We start from the raw sequence: 6,390 nt of genomic DNA, 5'->3' as shown, positions 1-6,390 counted from the left end.
AAGAATACAACATCGGACTCACCAATGGCAGTTTAGGGTACCCTTTCACCAGAGACTCTGCCCCAGAGCACTGTCATACAGTCAGAAAGAAACCCTCTAGTTCCCAGCTTGGCCAAAGTGAGGAAAAAGGTTTGTTCATATGCCCAGTGCCCCAATGTTTCTGAGGGGGCTACCCAAAGACCTAGTATGTGTGCCACCAGTCCTAGAGCTCTGATGGGTTCAGCACAGTCTACCACCCAGGCAAAAAAGTAGGTGCTGGCTAATAGACACCATTAATTCACTCCCACCCAGGTTCTGCACAGAACAAGTGGATGAAAACGCCCGCTCTCTGCTGCCCCCTGGGAGAAGAAAAGAGTTGATCCACGCATGCAGTATTCCCACTTCACCCAAACTGCCCAAATGCCTAGCATCTATCGCACCAAACCTGGAGCACTGATGGGTCCGGCACAATCTAGTTGCCTGGAAAAGGACAGAAGCAGAAACTTGGGTGGTAGATGCCACTGATCCTCCCTCATTCCCAGCACAGAAAAAGTAGGAACAAAACAGATGCCTGCTTCGCCCTGAAGAGGGAAAGAGCTAGTAAAAGCTTCCAAAATCACTTTCCAGGATGATTTGTAGGGGTCCTCTACTACACCAGGACAGTCAGTGAAGACTGGGATAGTCTTCTAATAAGCAGACACCAAAACACAGAATTAAGTAAAACGAAGATCTGGAAAAAAGATGTTACAAACAAAGGAACAAGATAAATCTGCAAAACTGACCCTAATGAAATGAAGTTAAAGGATTTGCCTAACACAGATATAAAAATGACTCTCATAAACATGCTCAAGGAGGCCAAGACAACAATTTCTGATCAATGAGAGACTTTATGTAAAGGATGAAAAGACAAATTACAGCGTGCGAGAAAATATTCGCATACCACCATCTGGCAAGGGATTTAGAATACGTAAATTGCTCAAAAATCAACAGTAAATAAACAACCAAACTGGAAAATGGGTAAAGACATTTAATAGACATTTCACAAAAAGTGATAAATAAGCACATGAAAATATGTTCAACATCATTAATCATTAAGGAAATGCAAATCAAAATTACATGAGGTGGCACTGCACATCTGTAAGAATGGCTAAATTTTTTTTAAATATTAAATAGTGATTAAAGAGTAGCAAGAATTTAGACACTTTATCTCGCATATATTGCCAGTGGAAATGTAAAATGATACAACCACTCTGGTAAATAGTTTGGTAGTTTTTTTAAAAATATAAAAACATACACTTATAATATGACCGGGCAATCATATACCTGAGCATGTATTCCAGAGAAATAAAATTTTCCATTTCATCCACATTATCAAATTTATTGGCATAAAGATTTCACAATACTCCAAAATATTTATTTCCTCTATGACTAATAATATCTCCTTTCAGCCCTAATATTGGTGGAATTAGTTTTTATTCTGGATAAGTCTTACTAGGAGTTATTAATTTTTAGTCCTGTTAAGAAACTAGATTCTGGTCTTTAATTTTTTTCTATTCTTCGTCCTTTTTCTATCTCATGGATTTCTGCCCTTACCTGCATTATTGCCTTCCTCTACTATGTTGTAACCCTTTATAGAATATTGCCTTTTGCATTGGAAGGCAATTAATTTAATGGTAACCCTCCTTGATCCTCTCATTTTGAGCTTAGGCTATGGCGTGAGGAATGGGGATGATAAAAATATCTCTTACTCCAGAGCTTGATCCTTCCTCCTAAGGATTAGACTTTCTGATCTCAGCTGAATGCCTGGTCACACTACTCTGCTTGGGCTGAAAATCCAACATCTCCCAACACTTTTTGACCTGTAGTATTACCACTCTACCCTTCAGTAGAGTCTTAGCACAGATGCAGCCTAATCCTCAGTCAAGGACTTAAGAATAGTTCCATGCCCCCCACCCCACCCCAAAGAAAACCATACATCTGACAGGCTTCTTCATCTCTGGTCCTGCGTCCTGAAAGTTCCAGCTGCTTCAGCAGCCCTGAACTCCAACCTGCTTGGTTCCACCTCCTATGCTATGATTAAGACATTATCCCCAGTCAGACGGCCACATTGAATGTGAGACTCACTTTCTATGCTTCCTTCCTCTCAGAGAGAAAATTCCTGATCTACCTATTGTCAAATGTCTAAAAACAGGTGCCTTATATATTTTGTTCTGCTTTCTACTTGTAGATGGTGAGAAAGACAGATAATGTACCAGTTACCATATTTTTAAGTGCATTATCACTCAATTGTAATATACAAGTAGCAATAGAATCTGATCATTCACTTGTCAATCATTTGTTTCCTTCCAATCATATGTTCTGGCAAAATATGTATTGTACAGACAGACTAAAGCTAACTTTTTCACATACTTTAAAAATTTCTTGACTCCCATCTGCATTTTGGGATACAGTTCAAATTCCTATTTGTCAAATTTCTATTTGACATGTGAACATATTCAGAGTTTTGTATCCGATATGCTTTTGCATCTTCACTTTCCCTCTGGTTGTTATACAAAGTAATTTCCACCATTACCTCTACCGCACAGATCCTACAATAACTCAATTTAAATTACTCAGTGTGTTTAGGGGCTTCTTAGCTCCTTCACCCATTTTTGTTTATTTGTTTCCTCTCAAACTCCTACTAATACTTCCAGATAGTTAAATGATCTTGTATAAGTGATTCCTGAGTTCCAAATTTAAAAGTAGTTATTCTAGTCAGTATAATTTTATTGTAACTGCCACATTACATTTGGATTTGTGATGTGTTTCCCCAAATTTTTCTTCTCACCAATGGGATCTTAACCACACACACACAAAAAACAAAACAAAACAAAAAAAACTTACGCAGCATAAAGCAAAACTTACCTTTATAAATGAAGAATCTGGATACAATGCTCCTGACTTATTGTAAGAATACACCTGGAAGTGAGGGTCTAAGAATGACCTAATTCAATCAAAATAATGACACTTCATTGTAATAATATTATTAATAAAAGTAACTTCTAAAATCATGAAATTAAACAAAATTTACTTTCAATGATACAAGTTCATATATCCAAATATTAAATGGACTCATCTCTCCATTATCTAACTTGCTTTTTGATAGCGTATTGTGTATATAAGAAAAACTTATAACCAGTATAAACAAATATCAGTATGGGTACTTTAATGACACAGATTTATCTATAATAAAAATCAAGGCGTCCAGATTCCCACAACCAAGTTTTCTTTTAGATTTAAGCAACAATAAATCCTACAACAAAAATGTTAGTTAATATTTGCTAACAAGTAGTGATGGATTGATAAAGACAAAAATATATATATGCTTTTATCATGAGTTTTCATGAAGTTATGCTGTGGTAGAAACAAACTCCAAGTTCTTAATGCCTTAAAACAATAGATGTTCTTTGAAAGTTCACTGCAGGTACACCTCTACACCACCTTCGGTCTGGAACCCAGGGAAAGGAATAGTTTCTCCCAGGAATGTGCATTTCTTGTAGCAGAAGGAGAAAAGTTTGTGGAAGCACACAATAGTTCTTAAAGATTTTGTTTAGAAGTGAGACACTGTGTTCAAATTTTATTAGCTAAGATAAAAGATTTCTATAGACAAACCTGATATAAATAAATATGGTACGGAAGTTTAATCTTCTTACCGGGAAGATAGTGATTATCATGGAACAATCTAACACCATTATTCATTACAGGGAGACTGGGATTTCTCAAGGATTCCAAACACCCAGAGGCATTTCAAGGCCAGAACTGAAGAGGGCGTAGAGCATTCACATGGGACTTTCTTTCACCACAACCTCTTTTCATAATCTGCTTCATTTTCCCTCATTTCTGATAACTTTTCCTTTTCCTGCATTTAAATAACAAAACTAGAGAGCTTCCCAGAGAAAAACAGACATATATCAGTTCAAATTCTACATATATTCAAGGAAAAACTTTGAATGGCCTGGGTTGGTTTAGATGCAGGTATCTGGGACGTGAATTCCAGTTTAAGGGCAGAGCCACATTTTAATAACTGTATGCATGTAAATGAGGGTGGTGAAAACAGGAATCAGAAGTAGTCCCTAGGTAAAAGAAATTACAGGTAAAAAAAATTAACAGATGTCTTACAAACATAATTAAAAGGATAAAAGTTTAGTTTGCAAGTTTATTCACCCTGGGCCTTCAAAAGTATACTTTTTGCTTCTACATGAAACAACAAAAGTCTGCCTTGATCAGTGAAGTATTAAAAATGCAAATGACCATTCACAGAAAACAAGTTTCACTGTAAGGAAAACGAACACTAAAAAGGGGTAAGGCAAAACTTAAATGTTACTTCCTAATGAAATACCATGAATTGAGAAAATAATCATAATTTCAAGAAAACTTAACAGGCTTTCAAAGGATATCATTTCAAGAAACAAAGAACACACTGAATCAAAACACATGACAGTTAAAATTAAATAATTCAATAAATGTGTCAAAGAGAATGTGATTACTGGGAACATATTAGATACCTAGCCAATAAAGAGCACAAACACTGATAAGATCTACAACAAAAATCAAGGTTTGAGTAAAGATGTTCAAATATATGCTGATGGAAGGAGAACTGACTGGGTGGTAAACACACAATGTGACATACAGATGCTGTATTATAGAACTGTACATGAGAAACCTATATAATTTTACTAACCAATGTCACCCAAATAATTTTTTTTTTAATTGGAAATAGTTATAGAAAAAACTATGACATAGAGGGCAGAACAAAAAGACCCAGGATGAAACCACAGATTTCCCACAGAATAAAAAATGTGTAGGGATTTAAGCTAAAATGAAAAATTAAGGGACTTATGATATATGAGGGAAGATTAATGTAACACCACACGTGCACACACACAAACACACAAAATATATTGGAAAATTCACTTAAGATAGACTACATCAAATTACAAAAATTTACAGCCAAGGAATATGACTCACAAATTCTACACATTACCAAGATGCTACTCAGTTATGGAACCTAAAAGGACATTTGCAAATATGCACAGATTCAGAAAGCATGCCAACTGCATATTCTATCTGAAGAAAATATGAAAATGCTCTAACTAAACAATACCTGAGTCAGCATGAAATTGCAATAAAAGAAAAAATAAAACGGAAGTAGTAATAAAACTTGAAAAATGCAATACAGTGTATATAACTGAAAGCCTTGGATTTACATCTTAAATGTAAATAGAATTTTTAAAATACTATAAGAATATTATGATATAAATTCAGCTGTGAGAAACACAAAAGAGAAATCTGAGGACCTATACAAGAAAAATATGAATATAATGATTATAGGAAACTTTCATTTTTAAAGCAAAAAATCCCACAAAGGGAGGAAGCAATCAATAGGCTGAGTGACATATTCACAACATATAGAATAAATAAAGAAAGGGTTAATATCTATAGTAAATAAAAATCCCACAAATTGATCATGGAAAAAAAGAAAGAAAAGAAGAATGATAAGCCAAAGATTGAAAATAAATACTCAAAACAAATGCATAAAAATAAAAACTCAAAAGAAAAAACAAAAAACTTAGGAGAGGCAATTCAATTAGAATGGTCAGTAAACATTTGAAAAGATACTATATGTCATTAATAACCAGTGAAGTGTATATTAAAATAACAATAAAATATGATTTCACTGATATGTGGTATATAAAACTGACAACAAAAGAGCAAGACAAACAAATGAAGAAACAAAAACTCATAGACACAGACAATAGTTTAGTGGTTACCAAAGGGTAAGGGGGAGGGGGTGGTAGATGAGGGTAAAAGGGATCAAATATATGGTGATGGAAGGAGAACTGACTCTGGGTGGTGAACATACAATGTGATATATAGACGATGTATTACAGGAGTGTACACCTGAAACTTATGTAACTTTACTAACAATTGTCACCCCAATAAACTTTAATTTTAAAAAATAGCATTTCTTATCCATTAATTAACAAAAATAAATGAGTAACAATTTTGAATTATTGGTGTGAGTGAAGACTGGTATAAACCCTTTGAAGTAAAAAATTGCCAACATATAGCAGACGAGAATTTTCTTATTTATAACCCACCAATATCATTGGTACCCTGGAAGTCATGGCCAAGGATATTCACAATACGGTTTTCCTTGCTATGAATATGGGTGGATAAATAATAAATGAGATATATTCATTTAATGGCTGCATATGTATTTAAAATAAATAAACTCAGTTTGCACACAGCAATATGAATGAATCTCAAAAAAATAACATTATGCAAAATGTTGCATAACAACCAACCACAACTTAAAATTAAATAATAAGTATCTATTGCTCACACACATCTGGGTCAGGTGTGGGTAGT

Source organism: Rhinolophus sinicus, chromosome 16 (assembly GCF_057876585.1).
Source record: "Rhinolophus sinicus isolate RSI-liver-muscle chromosome 16, RSI-T2T, whole genome shotgun sequence".
NCBI lineage: Eukaryota > Metazoa > Chordata > Mammalia > Chiroptera > Rhinolophidae > Rhinolophus > Rhinolophus sinicus.
This window is presented reverse-complemented; position numbering follows the sequence as displayed.